Source organism: Mustela putorius, unplaced genomic scaffold (assembly GCF_011764305.1).
Source record: "Mustela putorius furo isolate JIRA1106 unplaced genomic scaffold, ASM1176430v1.1 tig00000738_pilon_pilon_pilon, whole genome shotgun sequence".
Lineage (NCBI taxonomy): Eukaryota > Metazoa > Chordata > Mammalia > Carnivora > Mustelidae > Mustela > Mustela putorius.
In genome coordinates this window covers 11,120,475-11,142,769 of record NW_025421463.1, presented here as the reverse complement: position 1 = coordinate 11,142,769, position 22,295 = coordinate 11,120,475, and the positions used below count along the sequence as shown (strand labels likewise).

The following is a 22,295-nucleotide window of genomic DNA, read 5'->3' as shown; positions in this document are numbered from 1 at the left end:
TGGCAACACCTCTCCTCCCCCCACCTGCCTGCTCAAGCCCAGGTGGTGAACCTGGATACACTTCCCACCCGACCCCGATGCCTAGAATCCAGGAACACTTTTCCTAATTCACTGATCATTCCTTTTGCCATTCATTCAGCCAATACTGATTGGTTTCTTAACTCCATACAAAATGCCAGGATACAGTAGTGAACAAGGTCTCTGGCCTTCATGGAACTTGTTCAAATTGAGAAAACTGGTGACATCTTTATAATAATAAGAGGGGACTCCGGCCCAGGGTGGGGTGGCACAACTCTGTTGTGCCAAGAGGCTCCTCCTTGAGCTTTGAGGTGCCCCCTCCTTCCCCTAGAGAGGGTTCTGACGGTAAGAGATGACACTAATGGTCATTTGTTTAAGATTCGACATCCTCCATCTCAATAGGGTCCCCGAGGTTTTCCTGACTCCAAGGACACTGCGGATTCCCAGCTCATAATAAATGATGCACATGAGCATGCCAACCCTTTCTTTCTATGAGGCAATCCTTGGAGGCCTTTGCCAAGATAAACTGTTTGGCCTTCTGCCTTGAAAGTTGATCCTCTTCCGAGTCTGATTATTGCTTTTCTGAAACACAGGGACAATGACATCATTGCTCCCTCCCTGGCTTGGGGATTTGATGGTCAGCATGAAGTCAGGGTTTGGAATGGTGCCTGCTCTTTGCCAATGCCCAGGGAGGCCTGGGGTGGGGGCCCTGGAGTGAAGCAAGCTTGTGAGGGAGGAGTGGGCTCCGTGAGGTCCCCAGAGGCTGGGAGGAGGGTTCACTTTCCAATCTGTTGCTGGCATCTGGGTCGGCATTGCTGTACACAGGAAGGGCAGCATTCTGACAAGGGCTGAGTACCTATCAGTGCATATGCACCTGCCTGGCTATACCAGTTGTTAAAATATTGGAATACTTTCATTTCCATTGGAAATCATTTGCTGGGGTGCCATCCTGTCATTCTAGCTGCCTTGGCTTCTCCCCTGGGCCAACTCCTCACAATTCCTCCCAACAAGCCCCTCTAGGCCCTGTCCAGCAGCCTTCTAACAGTTGATACCTACTCCATACTTCTGATAAAGTGTGGCTACTACTCTTTGCAAAGGGATGTAAGGACTGTGGCTGGCCCGTTGGTGGCCAGATGCCTGCAGGAAGCTGTGACGGTGTGAGGTTGGGGCAAGGCCTGGGCACTGCTGATAGGAATTCCCTCTTGCCACAGCGTGGGGTCCAGTCCTCATGGGATCAAGGGTTAACACTTCCTTGGCCAGGGGCTGGAAGGCACCACAAAGGTGCTCTAGTCTAGTCTACTCAATGTGCAGAGGAGAACACGCAGCTCAGAAAGGGGAAGTCATTTGTTCAAGTCATAGCAAGGTGGTGACTGATCCAAGCCTTCTGTCTGTCCTTTCGGTTATGATACCCAAGGTAACATCTCCTATACCCAAAAGGGCCTGAACTTGGGAAGAAAGATCACAGGTATTAAGGTGGTCTACATATTCCCCCTAGAACACAACTTTCCCCCAAACAGAAAGAAAGGTGGCACCATGTAATGAGAAAGCTTGGGGCCAGAGGAGAGCAAACCTGCATGCTCCGAGGAGCTGGTCAGTGACTGATCCCCTGGGAGGGTGTAGCATCATCATGGCACCCAAGGGAAGCAAAGATCTTGGCTTCAAGGAGCATGAAGACATTCCAGACATTCTTCTACCCCTCATCAGCTCCCTTTCTGCACCCATGATTGGTTTAGCAGAACAGGAGACATTTTCTCTAGTTTGAGTGGGTGTCAGACTGCCTCAGCGGGGAGTCAGTCACAATCACATTACTCAGTAAACTTGGCACGGACCTTAGTAGTAGTCTTGATTTGGCAGTACATGGGCTGAATGTGGCCTGCAGATCTCTTTCTTTGGGCCTACCTGGTGTTATTGATTTTTTTTTCATTAAATAACTTGCCAACACTTATAAAGTGGATTTTATATGAAAACTTGGATATAAGGCTTTTCTTAAATAATCTTTGGGGATCTCGCCACTGACGTGCCCATGTTTCTGGAGGCATGACCAGCTTCTTTTGGTTGGGACATGTAATTCTATTTGCCACCACCCACTCCCATCTCTCCAGCTGGCTCCAGGCAATTGTTGGCCCAGAGGTGCTCAAGGTTGCCACCCTTGGCCCACCACTACTGGCCCACAGTCTTCCTGACACATGACACTCCCTTTCTTTTTGTTTTGGGAAAAGTTGTGATCTGGATGGAATACATAGGCCACTTCAGCATTCATGAACTTTCTCCCTAGTTTCAGGCCCTTTAGGGTATGGGAGGTGTTGAAGGTCTCAGTCCCATCACAGGGACAGTAATGAGTTGAATACTGGGCTGTGATTTCTGAGGTCCCTCTTTTCCTCTTTGCCCACTTCCTTCCCCAGCAATGCCATTCTTTCCACCCGGGATACCCAGATCTTGATATTCCGTGACTAGTCCCACACCTAGACCACTGGACTGTGCAGATACTTGCAGGACACCTGCGATAGGCCCTGCATGGGGATTTAAGTGCAAGAAAGACACATTTCCTGACCATCAGTTTCAAGGATCTCAGTCATGTTTAGGGTAATAGACAAAGACACAGATGACCAAAGGAAAGGCCAACTATGCAGCATCATAGAAAAGGTTTCAAAAAGGACGACTCCCATCTCCCGGGGAAGGGACAGGAGGGATCAAGAAAGGCCTGATGAAAAACAAGGTGTTTGAGATGGGCCTTGAAGTTTGACTAGGATCTCCAAAGATAGGAATTGGTTGGGGTGGGGAAGAAAGAGTGTTCCAGGCAGTTAGAGGGAATGGTTTGTGAAGAAGCCGGGGCAGGGAGGAGGGCGTGCATGTAGCAGAGTGTGGCGGGGCACAGGGGCAGGGGGGAGATGATGTGGGGCCCAAGATGGGAAAGTTGGGTGGAGCCAGGCCTGGGAGGGCTTTGACTGCTCTGGCAGGAGATGGGATGAGATGAAGCCTGGGAACCCCATGAAAGTGTAGACAAGGGAGAGGAGAGATTTATACTTCTGAGTGAAGGACTGACAGCTTGTTTTTCAGAGGGAAGGAGGGGAGGGAGGAATGTGGATGAACATCCACAGAGGTGGGAGGGAAGGGGACACTTGACCTGCTCTAATCAGGGAACGGTGAAGGGAGAAGCAGCACAGGAGCGTAGAGTCACCAAGCTGCCATTCTAAGAATCACAGACTTTCCCAGCTGGAAGAGGCTTTGGAGGAGTCCAGCTCAACTTCCTCATGTTACATTGGAGGACCCTGAGGGGCCCCTGGGGAAGGGGCAGTGGGGGAAATAAATCCTGGGAGGGCAAAGCCGAGTAGTCTTACTTTCATGGTGCCTGACATAGTAGGTATTTAGTAAATGTGTGTTCCAATGACTAAAACGTTGGTTTCTGCATGGAACTGACATGGTAAAGCTGGAAATTTAGTTCCCTGGATACCTGGTTAGTAATAATTTCCATGTGTGTCCCCTGCCACCACTCCCAGGGAGCCCTCCTCTTTGAAGGAAGACCCCAGGGATACCTGCACCCCGCGTGGGCTGTCAGGTCTCTGGTGGGACCCAGTAATGGCTCAGGAGCTGGGGTGCTGTGAGCTATGGGCCCCTCCCTCTTGCCCACGCTCCTCCCAAAGGCTTATGTAAGTGGGTGGTGGTGGCCCAGCAGGCTGGTGGCTTCCTGCGGCAGTGGCAGGGCTGGGCATCCAAGCTGGCACCGCGTGAGCTCACCGCAGCATTCTGAACATTTGGGAACACAGGAAGGGCTGCGCTTTTTAAGCTCCCTTTGTTTTCAAGTGGGGTCTGGAGCCCATGGGGAGGAGAAAAACAAAACCAGGAAAACAGATGGCTTGCTCTGCGGAGACAGCATGTATACTCGCTGTGGCTTCTGTAAGTACTCATGCACCCTTGGCCCTGTACACACACGTGCATCTGCACATCCACACACACACACACATCCGTCAGGCACACAGAGACACAGACATCCCAGAAGCCGAGACTTCTGTGGAGACACCACCCAAACCTCACAACAGAGGGACAGTCCCACATGCAGAAGTTGAAGAAAACATACACACATCTATCTAGAAACATGGAGGTCCCCATGCCCCGAGACACACACCAGATACACATCATCATACTAAGACATCCAGACACATGGACACACAGAGACAGTCTTGGAAGCTCCGTGATGTTATCACAGAAAGATTCACACACTGAACACACACACGTACTCATCTCTTCTTACCACCAGGGTCCCCCTGTACAAACACAGAGGAGTATTTTCCCAAAAAGTCAGGAAGCCCACTTGTCCCTTGGGAACCTCTGTATCTTTAAAGAAGACCCACAGCTCCTGCCTCAGCACACTTGTTGCCCCCTCGGCCTTGGGACTCAGTCCTCTGGAGAGAGTGGACAGGCAAGATCAAGTTTTAAAAGGCTCCATGATGCAGGGAGCAAGTCCTTTTGCCTTTCCCCCTTTCCCTGTGGTGTTTATGTTTCTAGAATGTTCCACGTAGTGTCCTCATATAATTTAAAGTTTAAATTCTTCTTTCACAAAGTAAATTCTTTATGAATAAAGAGAAGTGAGGGGAGCTGGGCTGGGAGAGATGACTCATGTGGAGGCATCTGGGGTTGGTTGGAGCAGCAGGGTCACCTGGCCTGCCCTGGGGGACTTAGGCACTTTTCTCATTGTGCTGATCAAGTGTAGCCCAAAAGGGGCTGGAGAAAAGAAGGTTGAAGAGAAGGCCTGGGGGTGGGCTCCACAATTCCTCTGATAACAAAATGAGAGAAGAAAATGAAAAGTCACTGGAATTTCTGTCTACCACTGAGGAGACACCTAATTCTCCCTTCTACAACCTGTGTTGTCCCTGGAATGCTTGCTTTGGCACGCGTTGAGTTCTCCTATTGAAATGGAAAAGTGAGGGCCTTTCTCTGGAGGCAGAGTCTCCTCTCTCCCTGAGAAGAGGTCCAGGGGAACAGTGAGGCCCTCTGGAGGGAATGGGACAGCAGATGGCTCCCCACACCTGGGGACTCTGGCATCACTGCCCATTAGAAAGGGAATCTGGAGCTTGCCAGGAAATTGGGAGGGAAAAGGGGTTTGGAGCCCGAGAGATGGAAGCTGAAGTCCCCAGGTGCTAGCCTTTCCATTTTGCCCCCCAAATTGTTGGTAAAATCCAGTATCCTCAGAAATTGCTCTGGGTTCCAGTGAGAGCCCCGGCTCAGTGACAGCAGAATGGCACCCCTGGTCTTCCAGGAATTGGTGTAAATCTCCCAGGAAGTGGTGAGGATGAAGGTTCAAGAAAATGAGATCGAGAGCTCAGAGAGGTAAGGAGAGAGGCCCCGCTGACCTCTGGGCAGCATGTATAGAAGCATCTTCAAACCCTAAAGCACCAGGCAACACATTAACTTAGACAAGAACTATCCTCGAAAGGTTTGGGTTGAGTGGGTGATGATTACAAACATAACTAGGAAAGAGACTGAAAAGGCAGACTCCCTGGGTTGGATCCTGGGGACAGCCAGCTCCGGCTTTCTTTCTTTCTTTTTTTTTTTTTTTAAAGATTTTTTTTTTTTTTTTTTAAATTTGTCAGAGGGAGAGAGAGTGAACACAGGCAGACAGAATGGCAGGCAGAGGCAGAGGGAGAAGCAGACTCCCCGCCGAACAAGGAGCCCGATGCGGGACTCGATCCCAGGACGCCGGGACCATGACCCAAGCCGAAGGCAGCTGCCTAACCAACTAAGCCACCCAGGCATCCCCAACTCCGGCTTTCTTGAGCAAGAAGTATGGGGTGAGTCGGGGGGGATACTGGCCAGTGGGAGTTCGCTTCTTCCCTGAGCAGCTAACCACCCCCCTCCAGCCTGGACCCAAACAGCACCCCCTTCTCTCACTATCTTTTCTATTCATCCACAGATTTATTTTAACACTTTCTAAATGCTTCTCAGTCTATTTCGCTAGAGTCACTCTCTGGGAATTTCTGTTGCATTCTTCCTTTTTGACCAGTTCTTCAATCTAAGTATCTCTTGGCGGTTTCTTCTTCAAAGCTCCTCAAACCTCAGGGAAGAGGAGGCTGGCTGGTCCAGGGGACCATAAGGGGATGTCCCCAACTCAGGAATCAAAATGAGTATGTAGTGTAATTGTTTTAAAAATAAAATTCAGTACAAGTCAATGCCTGATGAACAAAATATTGATAATTTAAATAAAGGCAGAATCCGGCCCTGTATTTGTGTACTCCTCCCTCACTCGCCTCCCCCTAATCCCGGCCCTTTGTGGATTTGAGTCTTGGCTTTGCCTCTTACTAGCTGAGCATACTTTTTTTTTTCTTTTCCTTTCAAAGTTGATGACAAACCATGAGAGACTTTTAACTCTAGGAAACAAACGAGGGTTACTAGAGGGGAGGCAGGAAGGGGGAATGGGTGGCTGGGTGACAGACATTAAAGAGGGCACATGATGGAATGAGCACTGGGTGTTATATGCAACTGATGAACCACTAAATTCTACCTCTGAAACTAAGAATTCTCTATGTTAATTAATTGAATTAAATTAAAATAAAATTTAAAGTTACTGTATAGTTTACATATAGTAAAATGAATATATCTAAAGAGTACAGCTCCATAAATATTTACATATGTGCACAGCTCTATGACCACCACTTGATCACAATATGGGGGCATTCCCATCACTCCAGAAAGTTCCCTCTTAGAACAAACACCCCTTCTTGCGTCAAACCCTTCAAAGGAAGAATGGTTTTTACTGCTGCTGGGTAAAGATCAGATCCCTCTGTACTGGCTCCTTCCTGGGCTGCAGGTGTGTCCCCTCCCCTTTCTGTCTGAATCCAGATACAGGTGTGTTTCACCTAAACACTCCAGTCTGTCTAGTATACCACACTGCTGAGACTCTCAAGGCCAAACTTGACCCTGAATTCACTGATCCCAGCCCTAACTCTAACCCTAGCTGGAGAGGCATTTTAAGATGCCTTCAAAGGCCAGATGGTGTCTGAGGTGTCATTGTGGCCACCTGTTTTGAAATCCTCAGCTTTCTGGGCCCTGAAGTCACCTGAGTACATCTCCTGCACAGCTCTGTCTGCTTCAAGCTTAAGATGGGGGGATGTCCCTTAAGTTTCCCCAGGGTAAGGAGAATTAAAATCTACCTGGAGTCAAATAATTCACAGATTCTTAGAGCAGGGAGGACCATTGGCAACCACCTGACACAACTCCAGGCTTTCAAAGATAGGCAATCTTAGAGGTGCTGTGTCTTTCTTAAGGTTCAGGAGTAATTACACTTTTTACTGAACAGCTACTATGTGCCGGGCATCAAAGTGCTTTATATTCATTATCTCATTTGATCTTCCCACTATCCTATGAGGTGGGCACTGTTAAGATTTTTGTTTTATGTACGAAGATGCTGAGGCCCAGAAAGGGCAAGTGACTTGCCTAAGGTCACACAGCAACAAAAGATGATGTAATGTTTGAACCCAGAGCAATCAGACTCCCAGCACCTCCACTCTAAAGTCTGCTTTGCCCAAGTCAGAGACCTTTTTGTGACACCAAAGGCAGGGAATGAATAGTCCAAAAAATGAGGAATTTGTTTTTGGCTTTTATTTTTACTTCTTACAGAAACAAGTCACATAGCAAAGGCCCAGGATCATATCCCCCTTTCAGCTGGTTCACCGGGTACCAGAGAGATGTTACAGATTGGCAGATGGGGGCTGCCCTGGGCAGATAAGGGTATGATAGCATCACTGGATAGGGGGGTGTGGGTTCATTGCACAATGCAGGAGCATTGGGGTATGGGAGTGGGAGTGCTCCCATATCGTGAGGCACATCGTGAAGCCTGGATATTCCAGCACTGGCTTCTAGCACGTGGTAAGAGTAAGGAGTGGTGATCTCTTAGGACACTGGAGGCAGCAGATTGGTGTTAAGAGGAGACTGGAAATCACAACCTGGACATGGGGTTCTACCCCTCCTCTCCCCCCAGCCCTGAGTAGTGAGGGTGCCAGGATGCCTGGGGATCTGGAATGTCTGCTGACATTTTGCAGCCATGTGACCTCAGGCAAATGACTTCCTCTTTCAGTCTTAGGGTCTCATCCGTAAATGTGACTGTATTTGTGAGCGTGCAGTATTTGGTAAGTCCTAAATTAGTAAGAAATAAACACTGTGACCTTGGGCAAGATACCTTCCCTTCGAGGCCTTAGCTTTTTTATCTGAGATCAGGTTCCTTCCTGCCCTAGGATTTTATGACTGTGAACGTGTAGTCCTCTGCTCAGGGGCTTGGGGGCAGGAAGCTCAGTGCTGGGGCAGAAGCCTTCTCAAGCCCTTCCCCTTCAACAGCTGTCTGGCAAAACCTCTCCTTAGCCTTCTTCCTATTTATTTCTGAGTTTGGCTCAAGGGTTGATTATATTACTGATAGAGAAATAAACGAAAAGGCCAAGGCAATCACTGCTTCACTGTGTTTCCTTGATCTCATTTTCTATTTATGGAATGCAGAAGAGTAAGGGACTGCCTTGGATGTCTTTGGCACTGGCTTCCATTAGTTCATGGGATTGTTATGGATAATAATATTAAGCCCGTCACCTGGCCCGCACTTGACAGTTTATACAGTGGTCAAGAGTGTTGGCTGTGAAGCTACAACCCTCTGGTTCTATTCCAGCTCCTTCACGTACAAGTGTATGACTTCAGGCAAATTACATCCTTCTGCTCCATACCTCTGTTGCTTTGTCTGTGAAATGGAGCTAAAACAGTGCATAGGCCTGCTGAGGCTTAAGGGATGTGATGCCGTGAAGCATTTAGCATCAGGCCCATGGTAATCTGTAACATACTGTCTATTATTTGTACAAAGCCCTTCATATTCATTTTCTCTCTTTTTTAAAAAAAAAGATTTTATTTTTAAGTATCTCTACAACCAATGTGGGACTTGAACTTACAACCCTGAGATCAAGAGTCACACAGTCTACCGACTGAGTCTGCCAGGCACCCCTTCATATTCGTTTTCTGATTCGACACACCTATTGGCTTCATCAAGCTGGTATGATTTAATTACCCTTGTTTCTGGCTCAGACGGTTAGTAAGTGGCAAGAGCCTATCCCTTCTATCCCACAGTTTCTGAAACAAGGCCAGGCCATTTTCACTGTTACCCAAGGCCCTGACCTCTCTGTGGAAAAATAAGGCAATACTAGAGAAAGTGTCCTTCAAAGCAAGTTTGGTCCCAAGTGCTTAGGCACTAAGAAAAGAGGAGGGATCCTGGTGGCTGGGTAAGGCCTTTGGTGCGATTCTGAGGACAGCAGGTTTGGAGACCTGTGGCGGAAGGACAGGAAAAGAGAGCGTAGGAGGGAAATGACATTGGTCAATGTCAGTTCAAGAATGACTGAGTCTATTTAGAGGACGGTGCAGGCGCTGCCTCCTGGGGCAGAGCATTCTGGGAGGAGAGTTGTAGGAGATAAAAATGGAAGTAATACTTGCTAATTTATTGAATGCTTATAATGCGCTGTTCCTGAGCACTCCATAGTTAATTACTTACAAAATTCTCACAATCACCGTATCAAGTAGGGACCAACATTATCCCTGTCTCACAGATCAGGGAATCACGGCACAGAGAGGTTAGGTAACTTGCCTGAGGTCACAAAACTGATAAATGGCAGAGCCTGGATTCAAATCTGGATGGGCAGGCTAGCACGAGAACCTATGTTCTTAATTGCTATGCTACACAGCTGAACTCAACAGGAGCGTGGTTAACCAAATAAATTCACGATTCTCAGCATTTCCTGCTACACTATATGGAACTGAGTACAAATACTGGCTCCTTTGTTCACAGAGGAGATGCAGACAGTCATCATGGACCAGGGCGCAGAGGCATCCCTGACAAGGAATTTTAGCTAGGCTCTGGAATACAGATCTGACCACTTCACTCCCTTGTTAAATTCACTCTCTTGTTAAATTCGCTTCACTTCTTTGTTAAATTCAGGCAGCCTCCAACAATTCAAGTGCTGGTGATTTCTTTACCTCAAAGGCTTTCATGGCTCTTCCTGCTGTTGGTTGCCTGTTCTCCTTTTACCCTTTCCTCATTTGAACTTCTACATATCATTCAGGACTGCCCCCAGGCATTGCTTCCTCCCTAGAAAGCCCTTTGTGATTTCCCCTTGTTGGGTTCCATGGCTCCTCTGGGTTGCCCTTGAACCCTCTGCCCATTTTTACTCTCCACATTGGGCAGAAATGATGTGGAGAGGGAGTACTCAAATGTTCTCAACTCTGTACTCCTTATATATCATCCCTCGATCGATCCATCCATCCATCACCTGTCCACCTATCTATTTTCTATCTTCCATCTTCTTTATTTTTATCCTCAGAATCTTGTACTGTATTTGGCATATGTTTGGGGGCTCCGCAGATGTTGGTTGAGTCAAATGGATCAGAATTCCCAGTGACTCTGATAAGAGGGAAATATTTATTCATAACTGATACTGCATTGCCCCACTGGCTCATTTTCTCAACTCAAATCAGAACATATCTGTAGAGAGTGAGACCAAATATTTGAAATAAGGACATCTGGGAAATTGGAACACTCTTCTTCATGGTGAAGGACCCTTATGTTTTCAAGTTTCATTTCAGGCCTCACCTCTTCTAGGAAGCCTTCCTTCTTATCCCCAGGCCAACATTAGCTGCCTCCTCTGCCCATACTCCCAGGTATGAACTACTGATATCACAAGTTTATCACTTACATTGTTTCTTGGTCCCCTGCTAGACTATAAGCCCCCTGGGAACATTTTTTTTGAGGGGGGGGATGTTCCCAGAATCTACTACAGACTCTGGCATAAGACAGCTGTTTAGAAATGTTTGGTGAATTAATGAAATGGAATTAATGAAATGGTAATCAAGGAGATTAAAACCTCCTTGAAGGATGGCTTAGAATTCCTAGACCAGTGGTTTTCAAACTATGTTCCTCAGAGCACTAGGGGTTCTATCAAAGGACTGTGGGGGGCCTCTGTTGGTATAGGGAAGGGGTTGAGCAGGTAGGACTCCAGATCCTAGCCACTCAGTTGTCCATAAATATACTCAATACTTGCCTGAGCACATGGGTCCACCCTTGATTGAGAAAACAGAGTCAGAAGAGGTATTATAAATAAGCACAGGGTTTCCAGTCTGGAACCCCTGGTTTGCCCTGTAGCTTACAGCTGGGTGCACGTGGGCGTCGGCTCCTCTGTCTCTTTACAGCAATATGGGAGCAATGATACGAGTCTCTCAGATCGGCTGAGAGGATTCAGTGTGGTTTCATGGCATCATCACATAAGAGAAAAGCGGAAATAAATCATGCACAAATGTTAGTGAGTGGTGGTTAAAATATAGGCCATCAGGTGGGGCGAGTGTCTTTCTGCCTTGGGACCTGAGTGGTGGGGCTCATGTGTTTACTGGTTCTGAAGCTCTCGGGCCCTTTGGGATTCCTGGGGAACATGTGAAACTATGCACTCCAGGCCTCTTCCCAGGGTCTGATACAGAGGTTCTGGAGGCCCAAGAATGTGCATTTTAAACAAGCGCGCTTAACCCAACAATTCCCCTCCCAGGTATCTGAAGAAAGAAGAATAAGTAAGAAATAAGAAATAAAAATATATGTCCATACAAAAAATCATATTAAGTGTTTATAGCTCCATTATTCACATTAGCCCAAAGATGGACAGTGCCTAAATGTCCATTAATTGACTAATGGACAAACAAAATGTTGTATGTCCACATAATATTAATTTCATCCTGAAAAGGAATGACATTCTGACACCTGCTACAACACGGATGAACCTTGAGAAGATTATAAGTGGGGGAAAAAAAAAAGGCCAAACATACAGAAAAGGAATTGTCCAGAATTGGCAAATCTAGGAGACAGCAGACTAGCAGTTGCTTAGGGCTGGGCGGTAGGGGAGAGGAGGGAGGGTGCAGTGACCCTTTCATGGCTACAAGGTCTCTTTTCAGGGGGAGGAAACCTTTCTAAGGTGAAGGTGGTGATGGTTGCACAGATCTGTGAATATCCTAAAAACTACTGACTTGCACACTTTAAACAGGTGAAGTGTATGATATACGGATGATACCTCAGTAATGTTAGAAGAAGAGCCAAACAAATGGCCTGTGAGGGAGGTAAGGGGTACCCCACCGTTTGATGAACCCTTTTCTGGTTTCTCAAATTAAGCACTGCTGGATTCACAGGGGTGCAGACTGATCCCCCTTGGCCTCCAAAGGTGGGAGCCCCCACTTCCAGTACATTTCCTCTGGAAAGCGTCTCACTGTGTTTCTAGTTAAGCATGCCCTCCCTCTTGCAGAAGGGGGCTGTGAGGCACCTGGAACGTGGTCAGTGTCCCATCCTGAGCTTTTCTGATCAATGCCCAATGAAAACAATTTGCAGATGCATCTCAATGTATGACGTTATTTGTGCTTAACCATTTAAAAATTATACTTGTATTACTATGCAGATTCATTATGAGCATGATCAAATATGCATGCACTTTACATTTTATAAGATGAGCTTAAAAAGAAGAAACAGGGAAATCTTTGAGGGGTGATATTTGGGTAGAAATCTGCATGAAACTCATGCTCACACTTTCTTCGTGGCACCTAATCTCTCTCCAGAAATCAGAAGCCCAGTGTGTCTTTGAAATCAACAGTCAAGGTATGTAAGAATATTTAGGAGGGGAATCAGAGATATGTGGAGGCAGAGCAGGCTCGTAAAGGGAGGACAACTGGAGAAGAGAGGAGGGACTGGGGGGGGAGCTCTAGATGAAAAAATCAGAAGGACCCATGTTCAAATCCCAGTGTTTTAAAGCTACAATAGTTTTCAACTGGGTGCAGTTGACCTTGAGTTTAGCCTTCTCATTTGTAAAATGGGGATAATAGTACTGACCTTATAGGACTGTTCAGAGCATTAACTGAGAGAATGTGATTAAGGAAAGAGGTAAGACAGATGGTGGAAGGAAAGAAAAGGAGGGAGGTGGGAGGAAGAGTTCAGTTCCACAAACATTTACTGAGCACCTACTGTAGGCAAGAACCTACTCTCTGCCCAAACTGGATATGGAAGGGAATTTGACTGAATTGCTACCCTTCAGGGAGCCCACAGTTTATTGGGGAGACAAGAGGCATAAAGAAAGAGTCATGTGAGGCCATATATACAGGGCCCGATGCTGACAGAGGAGGGAGAAGGAGGGGAGAGAGGTACCTTCTCCACTCCTAGAAGCTATAACTAAGAAAAAGATCCTCCTTCTGGGTGCCAGGTGGCAGCTGTCCTGCCAGGTGAGTGTCAGGTGCTCTGGGGGTGCATCTGCAGCAGGCCCTGGCTCCATTTAACGCTCCCAAATGAATCCTTTCCAGCCCAAACAAGCAGGGAGCTGGCTAGGCCCACAAAGTAGACACACAGACACATGCACAGGAAGCAGAGTGAACTGCTGGGCAGATTATTTTTGTTTTCCCCTTACCACCACCACGGAGCAATCAATGACATTCCTTTCTCGCCTAAACAAACACGTTTGTGTCCTGGAGCCTGCTAGGAAGTGAAGAAATCCCCTTAGGAGTAGCCTCTCTCCACCTCTGGCCTCCTCCCTCCTTCCATTCTTGGGGAGGCTGTGAGGGGGTTTGAAGTCTTTAGGACTTCTCTTTCTTGCTGTTCTCCAAAAGCTGAGGCAGTAGGGGAGAACCTGGTTCGAGTCTCTGGAATCACGGAGCCTCTACTAGACCTCTGAGCCTCACAACTCAGACTCTGGCTTAATTCTTCTTTATTTTCTTTAAGATTTTTATTTATTTATTTGAGAAATAGAGAGCATGAGTGGGGGAAGGGGTAGAGGGAGAAGCAGACTCTCCACTGAGCTTGCAGGGTCGATCCCAGGACCCTGAGATCATGACCTGAGCTGAAGGCAGATCCTTAATTCACTGAGCCACCCAGGTGTCTCCCCAGCTTGACTCTTGAGAATGATTTCCAATGTCAGGGTGTGAAACCATTAAGGGGTAGGAGGATGGCAAGGTAGGGTGGGGAAGAAGAGGTCTTCAGTTCTAAGAAAATACAGATGGAGCAGAACTGGGAGAGGCCTTAGAGGTAAAAAGGGGTGTTTTAACAGATTTTCCTTCCTCTGCAACATTTTTCTTAGAAATTAAAAAGTCATGTACAAGGGACTCAATATCCTTCCTTAAGCCAAAGAATAGTTAGAAGAGAGCAAAGAAGGGTGCCTGGGTGGCTCAGTCAATTCAGCGTCTGACTTCAACTCAGGTCATGATCTCAGGGTCCTGGGAGGAAGCTTGGGTTTGGGCGTCCTGCTCAGCAGAGGGTCTACTTCTCCCTCTGCCCCTCCCCCACTCATGCGTTCGCTCATACGCACACGCGCGCACTCTCTCTCCCTCTCTCTCTCTCTAATAAATAAATAAAATCTTTTTAAAAAAGAAAGAGCAAAGGATGTAGGAACAGCAGAAAAATACCTCCTTGTATCTTAAACTTGGCTGCTGTATTTGTTCTAAAAGTAGCATGTGCTTTCATGTTTGTTTAATGTTTGTGAGGCTGGATAATGTTTCTGAAAAATTAACTGGTGATTTTTTTTTTTTTTTTTTTTTTTGCTCTGGTTTGTCTTTTGCCCTTGAGATCCTTTCTGATTTGAGACATTTGGCTGTTCTGTGGTCACTGCCTCAGGAAAGGGATGTGACAGTAAAAAACCAAGAAAAAAGGAAATACATCCCAGCTTTTGAGTTTCAAAGCCTAAGTCCTTAGGAAAACCCAAACCCTTCATGGCATAGCAGGCTATATAGATTTGGGAGAGCAAAGTCTCTCATCTCTAAGAGGAGAAAAAGAATTCCCTTGTCTGGGAGAAAGGGGAGATGAGGAGGTAAAACCATAAACGTGGATACTTTTGTGGCGGGGGGGGGGAATAGGGAGTTCTATCCTCCTTCCACAACATGGGTAATGGGGGGCAGGAGGCAAATCCCAAGGAGGTTTTGTGGGATTCAGGTGCAGAGGGGACTTATATACTCTTTTCTAGGAGAACTACATCACTGGGGAGGCAGCAGGGCTCTAGAGAAAAAATGGTAGGTGGATGGAGCCTCCAGCAGAACTTTCTGTGCCTAATGAGAGGTCTAAGAAGAGCAGAAAGATTCCTGTGCATCCCAGAGGGACAAAGAAGCAGCAGAGGGACCAGAAAGGAACCAAAGGAATGGAATTGATTGGATTCAACCTGGGGGGACCATCCACTCAGGACCATAGGTGACAGACATCCCAGGGATACGAGTTGGACCAATGACACTGACACTGACTGTTCCCTCCCAATACCTTGGAACTAAATAGAGCTCCCAAACTTGGGCACAATTCTAGGAGAAAGTGAGGGAACCCCAAATTGACTGGATGTTGTCCATGTCAGTGCTTGAAATAGAAAATCAGTTGAACCATAGAAAAATCCAGTTCCATTTCTTACATCTTACTCATTTGGGATGGTGGTGGGCTGAGATTCCTACTCACATGCTTGCTTGATGTTGGCAGTTGTCATAAAGGTTTATGTTTGAGTGTTAAACATTTCTTGAGTACTTCTCTGCACTAGATGTTTTTGATAGATGATAGATGATAGATTTATAAAGACAGAGCAGAATGTATTATAAGAGGTGCTCCAGGAGGATATCAAAGCAGTGTTACAGATGCAGGGATACCCTCTCAAGGTGTCCCCAGGCTCTGCAAACTCTGGGTGAGGTTTTCCCAGGTTGGAGTGAAGGGTGGAGGCACTTGATGGGGATGCCTTTGTGGGAAGTCTGAGAAACAAAGATATGGTGGGAAAGACAGAGATGGATGTTGCAGGAATACAGGGACAGCATGTATGTGTCCCTTTCCTTTGTGGTTCGATTTCAGAGGAGACAGGCTAATGGTGTGTATTTCAGGTGGGGCAGGTGGTGTGAGTGGAGACATGCTGGGCTTCTGGTGGGGGGATTTTTGGTGAGCAGTTCTGCACAGACAGTAAGAAGCCATCAGGGTAAAAGACAAGGCTAATTCCCCAGAAGCCCCTGCCTGGTGTGGCTGGACAACCAAGTGGACCTCTCTGGGACTTGAATCAGCCCGGGTGTGTATATCCCTGGGACTGCTACAGCTCGCAGCTGGTCTGGTTATTTGTTTTACCTGTCTGGATTTTCTCTCTTCCCCTTATTCTCTATGTCATGAGGAAACTGGCCTTTGCCTGTGGAAGACACCATCAAGAATGTCCCTTCTCTAGGTCTGTGGAGACCAAACCCAAGGTCAGCAGGAGTGGGATCAAAGGATCTCTAAGAAAGTCTCTTGGGGTCTTTTGCTGAGGGCTCTTCCTCTTAGGTGGTAGTCCTAGGAGGCTGGGCTGGAGTTCCTGGTGGTCCCTGCAAGGATATTGGTGATGCTTAGATGTAGTGCCTAATAGACTGGAGTACATCATTAGAAGGTTACTCTCTTCCAAAGTGACTGTCCAGCCTTCGGATTCCATCAAGGAGAGTCTTGGCTTGGTGTACTTTATCCCCACACCTGCCAACTTTCAACTTGCTCTTGGAGCTCACAGATGACAAGGGTCTCTAGCATGAATTTCATAATGTTTCTTGGTTTTTGTAAACCTTTTTGTGGTTCCCTTCTTTTGTTTATGGAAGGAGACATTGGTTTTCCATTTATGGGCATCATAGAGTTTCTTTTAAAATACGTTTAAGGGACACCTGGGTGGCTCAGTGGGTTAAGTCTCTGCCTTCGGCTCAGGTTGTGATCTCAGGGTCCTGGAATTGAGTCCCACAATGGGCACTCTGCTCGGCGGGGAGCCTGCTTCCCCCCTCTCTGCCTGCTTGTGATCTCTCTCTCTCTCTCTGTCAAACAAACAACTAACTAATTAACTAAATAAATAAATAAAATCTTTAAAAAATACATTTAAGTTAAAATGGACCAAATTTAAAGAATAGTTAATGATTCTATGAATTAAAATTATGGATAGTTCATGAATATGGTAAAAATTGTACAGTTTGTGACTGATGATTGAAGTCTGGGACACTCAGTTTTGTCTCCAGTCAGAACTCTGCCCTCAAGGGCATAATGGGAACCACACAGCATTGGTGCAATACATATGCACTTGAGACTTGACTTTGAGGCTATGACCTTTGGAAGGTTGATTAACTTCTCAAAGCTTTGGTTTCTTTAGCTATAAAATGAGAATGGGGCAACTGGGTGATGGGCACTAAGGAGCACACTTGATGGAATGAACATTGGGTGTTAAATGTAACTGATGAATTACTAAGGTCTACCTCTGAAACTGGTAATACACCATGTGTTAATTAATTGATTTTAAACAAATAAGAAAAGAACAAAAGATGAGAAGATACTACTTCATGGGGTTGTTGTAAGGATTAAATGACATAATGCACATAGAGTAGAAACTGAATACAGAGATTGCTGCACAGTAAATACCAAGGTGAACAATTACAGTTGTTGTTGTTAGAAAAGTACCCTTGGAATACTGAGGTATTACTGGTTGCTTATTTGATGAGCTTGGGAATTTTATATTCTTTCTTCACAGTGCGTGTTTTTTTTAAATCTTTTTTTTTTTTAATTTAAGTGTAGTTGACATACAATGTTATATTAGTTTCGGGTGTGCAACCAGATGATTCAACAATTCTGTATGTTGCACAAGAGCTACCACAATAAGTGTAGTCACCACATAGCATTACTACAGTCTTATTGACTGTCCTGCCCATGCTGCACTTTTTAGCTCCATGACTTACTTACTTTATAACTACATGTCTGTACCGCTTAGTCCCCTTCACCTATTTCACATTCTCACAGTGAGTTTGGATGAGGACTGAAGTGAAACCAAGAGACCTTGGGTGTGGGGGAAGAGTTGGAAGTAAGGAAACAAGTATGTCCTGACCTTATACTGTCAGTGCGTGCCTCATTGTTACTAATTCTTCCCCCTCTCTGTATCCCACTTCTTGCCAGGTGCCTTGGAGTTTCCTCCAAGGAGGAATATACATCCCTGCTCTTAATTGCGGATATCACCATGTGACTTGCTTTGGCCAACAGAATACTAGCAGGCAGGAGGCAAACAGTGGGGTAGCATGTGCTTGGACAAGGCCCTCCTGAGGATTTCCTGGCCAGCTGGCTAGTCCATGCAGAGCCAAGCCCTGCAAGGCCCAGTCTGCATCAGCTAATTCCCTCACAATGGCTGTTTTTCCAGCCACTGAGCTTTGGGGTGCCCTTTAATGCACGATAATTGTGTTGATAGTTGTTGATGACCCCTACTATGCACCTGCTCAGGCGCTTTTACTTAGCTTTTGAATTTGGTCCTCAAACATCCCTGTTTACTAAGACTTGGAGAAACCTAAGGAAATGGACGTGGAGAAAGCTCTTCCAGTCCATGGTCATGCAGGGGAAAGAACAGAGCTTGGAGGTGACCAAGAGTCCCAGAACATGATCTTTCCAGTACATCATGGAAGAAAGGGGTGGTAGGAGGCAGAACACCATATGACTGGTTTCACAGCTGGGCCTAAGGCTGGTCCTGTCTATAGTCATCCCTGAGACCACATTGGCCAACATCATAAATCTAGGACTATGACATCACAGGATGACTCAGACAGGAGGGGGCAGGACAGGGAAGCCCTGGCAAAGGGCTGGGTGGTTATAAAACCTCAGTCTAAATAGGGACAGGGTGGTAACATTAGTAGACAGGGCTGGGTCACAGAGTCGGATGGTTTGGGTCAAATGATGACTGAAATTTATTTTGGAAAATATTTTCCCAAGTGTCTCACTGAGCCTTGTGGGAATGAGAAATTGATGGGGGAAAACCAAGAGGGAAAGCTGACAAGGTTGAGAAAGCATGACCAGCAGGGGTTCATTTCATAAAATTCAGGGCATCAGATGTTCTTGCTCATCCTTTAGAACACTTCCTCCATTCTCCTGCCATGAGATCTGTCCCTGTCATGAGCAGACTCAATCCCAAATCCCTCTTTTAATCCTTCAGTGATAAGTAACAGCCAACATTTACTGAGTGAGTACTAAGTGCCAGACACTGTTCTTAGCACTTTACACCTTTGTTTACCCTTCCAATCTCTGCCACAACTCTAATAGGAATAGGGAATATTCCTATTAATCAATTTTACAAATTTTTACAAAAAAAAAAAAAAGGAATAGGCACAGGGCAGTGAAGTGAAAAACCCAAGCTCATACAGCTATTAAGAGACTGAGATTTGAACACTAGAGAGTATGGTCTGAATTACTCTGCTGATGTTTACTGCACAGTGTTGTAATGATCCCATTCTATTATTAAATGAAATAATGCCCATTAGGCACTTAGCTCATTGCCTAACATTAGGTAGAGTGCCCCAAATATTATTATTAATACCAAGTCCTACTATATTGGTATGAATCTATTTATTAACTTCTAACAGCTGCTTCCACAATTCTCTTTAGGGAGGGAAGATTTTGTGGGGAAAATAGTTTGGTGAGTGGTTGGGATGGAAGGCAAACTTCCTTAAGGGTCTGGCATAAGCTAGAGCCAAGGCCTCATGGGTGTCAGGGAATGCCCTGCACAGGAAAATGAGATTTTGGAGATTGGGTGAACTGGGAGAGTATTGAGGATGAAGATGAAAGGGCAAGGAAGACTCTGTGTCATGAGATGAGACCCCTTCCTTGGACCTGATTATGGTCAACAGTGCATTTACTAAATACACCATTCCTAGTGGGAGAGGTGGTTGTTTGTGGTGGGAATGGGAGAAGCAGCTGTACTTGATGTTATGGTTGATATGCTGTGGGATGATGGCCTGGGGGATAACGGTGCCCTAAAGACTGTGTGTACTGGAGAGAATGAGCCCACCAGGGACAAGCAAAAATCCAAGGGAGGCCAAGGAATTTCCCTTAGATGCTGAAGGATCAGGAGATCTCCATCTGACATCTGGTTAAGGTTGTTATTACCAATGCCATTATTAACATTCCTTTCTCTATAGAATGCATGCTTCTGGAAGGCACTGCTCATTCATCTTGGCTTCCCAGGGCCAGCTCAGTGTTTGGAACTGAGCAGGCCTTTGACACATGGTTCTTGAGTGAATGAATGAAAAGACTTTGAACTAAGTTCAACAATGCCTGTTCAGATGTATGCCAACTCAGCCATTCTGTGTGTATGTGTGTGTGTGCATGTGTGTGTGTGTGTTTAAGTAGGATCTATGCCTAATGTAGGGCTTGAACTCAGGACCCCAAGATCAAGAGTCACATACTCTACTGGCTGGGCCAGCCATGTGCCCCATCAACTCAGCCATTCTTAACATCTGTTCACAAAGAGGTGCTCTGAATATCATAGTTTGTTCCTATCTGAAATCACGGACCTGCTTGCCATGTATCTGATCTGCTCCATGATTTCCTAATTGCTACTGATGCCACACCCAACTGTATCTCTGGATTCATTCCTTGGACTTGAATTTGAGTATGGTGTTTTATAGGCCTTGTGGCTGCCATTTCCTCCTCCTACCATGGGTTGACATTAGAACAGTGGTTCTCACCTAGAGCCAAGTTTCGCCTTCAGCAGACATTTAGTAATATCCAGATATATTTTTAGTGGTCACAACTAGAGAGATTGATATTGGCATTTAATGGGTAGAGGCCAGGGATGTTTCTAAACATTCTACAATGTTCCCTGTCTTGGTCAGCTGGAGCTGCTATAACAAAATAACATAGACTGGGTGGTTTAAATGACAGACAATTATTTCTCACAGTTATGCAGTCTGGAAGTCCAAGATCAAGGTGTTGGCAGATTCAGTTCCTGGTGAGAGCCTTCTTCCCTGGTTTGTAGATAGCTACCTTCTTTCTGTGTACTCATGTGGTCTTTTCCAGGCGTGTGAATGTGAACAGAAAGAGAAATCCCTCTTTCCTCTTATAAAGGGCACTAATCCCATCTCAAAGGTCCTAGCCCCCTCACCTAACTAAACCTAATTCTCTCATAAAGCCCAAATGCCATGTCCAAATACCATCACATTGGAGGTCAGGGTTTCAACATAAGAATTTTGCGGAGACACAAATGTTGAGTCCATAACATGCCCACAACCAGGAGTTACTTAGTCTATAATATTAATGGTGCTGAGGTTGAGAGACCCTGCATTAGAGTATTACGGTTAAGAGTCTACACCTATTGGAATGTAGAAGAACTGGTTTGGGTCCAACCTCTGCCAGTTACTTGAAGACAGAGATGAAAATGGTATCTACCTTGAGGGTCAAGAGGATCAAATTGGGTCTGACCAAGAGCTAGCTTCTGCTCTTTTCTTCCTGAAGTTCCCACCCCAACACACACATTTAAAGTAGCAATGACAGCCAGATTTCTCCATGGCCCAGGGACAGACCTCAAGTGGGTCGAGGTGGGTTCAAGTGCCTCCCAGTCCATGTGTTACTAATTCAGAGGCCAAGCCTGGAGAAGCTAGTGCTTTGTCCCAGAGACCATGATGTGCTTCTGTCCTTCTGTGCATCCAGGTCTGGGGAGTGAGCACCTTTGCTGGAAGTAAATAATTGTTTATCTTTCATTGTCTTATACCTAGGGAGTTAGTTTTGGGGCATAACGTAATTGTGAATGTTAACAGATACATGCAACTAGGCAAATGAGATTTATATAAAAATCTGGTTTTACTAGAGGAAACCCTTTTTTGGGTGGGGGTGGGGGGGACAGATAGCTCTTTCTAAGAGCAGTAGCTCAGTCTCAGAATTTATGCTATAAGGATGCACTGCACACTGACAGACTGTCAGAGCAGGAAGCAATGTCAGAGACCATCCCGTCAAACCCCCTCACTTTATATTTGAGGAACTGAGACCCAAAAGAGGACAGAAATTTCCTCAGGATCACATTCTAGTTACAAAGAAGTCACAACAGAGGGCTCCTCACACCCTGTCCAGGCAGATGCTACCCCACCATGCTACCTCTTGCTAAAGGGAGCCCATCTCCGATTAGATGTCAAGGAAGAAATGATTTCCTCTTAAGTTTGAAGCTCAAGCTTCATGTTAAACAAGAATTTGATTTTCAGAGTCATCTCCTGCAATGGGGCTTTATTTGAATTTCTCTTTTCTTCTCTTGGCCTGGAGGCGGCATTGAGGCAATTCCCTCTGTGGGTGCCTCGCTCCATACGTAAACACATGTCTACCATATATACACAGGCGCACACATTTGTCATTCCTTCCCAGAATGACTTAATGATTTCCATGTAACCAATATGTTGCAGCTGTTGGCTTCCTTCAGGCTGAAGCACTCAGAAAATCATCAGTTATCAAGTTGCCTTCCCGCCACTGCTTTTTCCTAGCCCCGTACATTTTCTCCCTCTTT

General features: G+C 46.0%; 1 protein-coding gene and 1 long non-coding RNA gene across 4 annotated transcripts in view; one reads left to right on the top strand and one right to left on the bottom strand.

The window, feature by feature from the left end:
- SYN3 (synapsin III) overlaps window positions 1-22,295 on the bottom strand; it is a 447,511-nt gene that overhangs the window by 92,827 nt on the left and 332,389 nt on the right. The gene's annotated exons all lie outside the window — the stretch shown is intronic.
- The window catches only part of LOC106004888, a 33,128-nt gene continuing 16,549 nt past the window's right edge, over window positions 5,717-22,295 (top strand). For both annotated transcript variants that reach the window (XR_006607826.1, XR_001177953.2), the window contains exon 1: window positions 5,717-5,804. This is a non-coding gene — a long non-coding RNA (uncharacterized LOC106004888). The remainder of the gene's footprint in view (window positions 5,805-22,295) is intronic.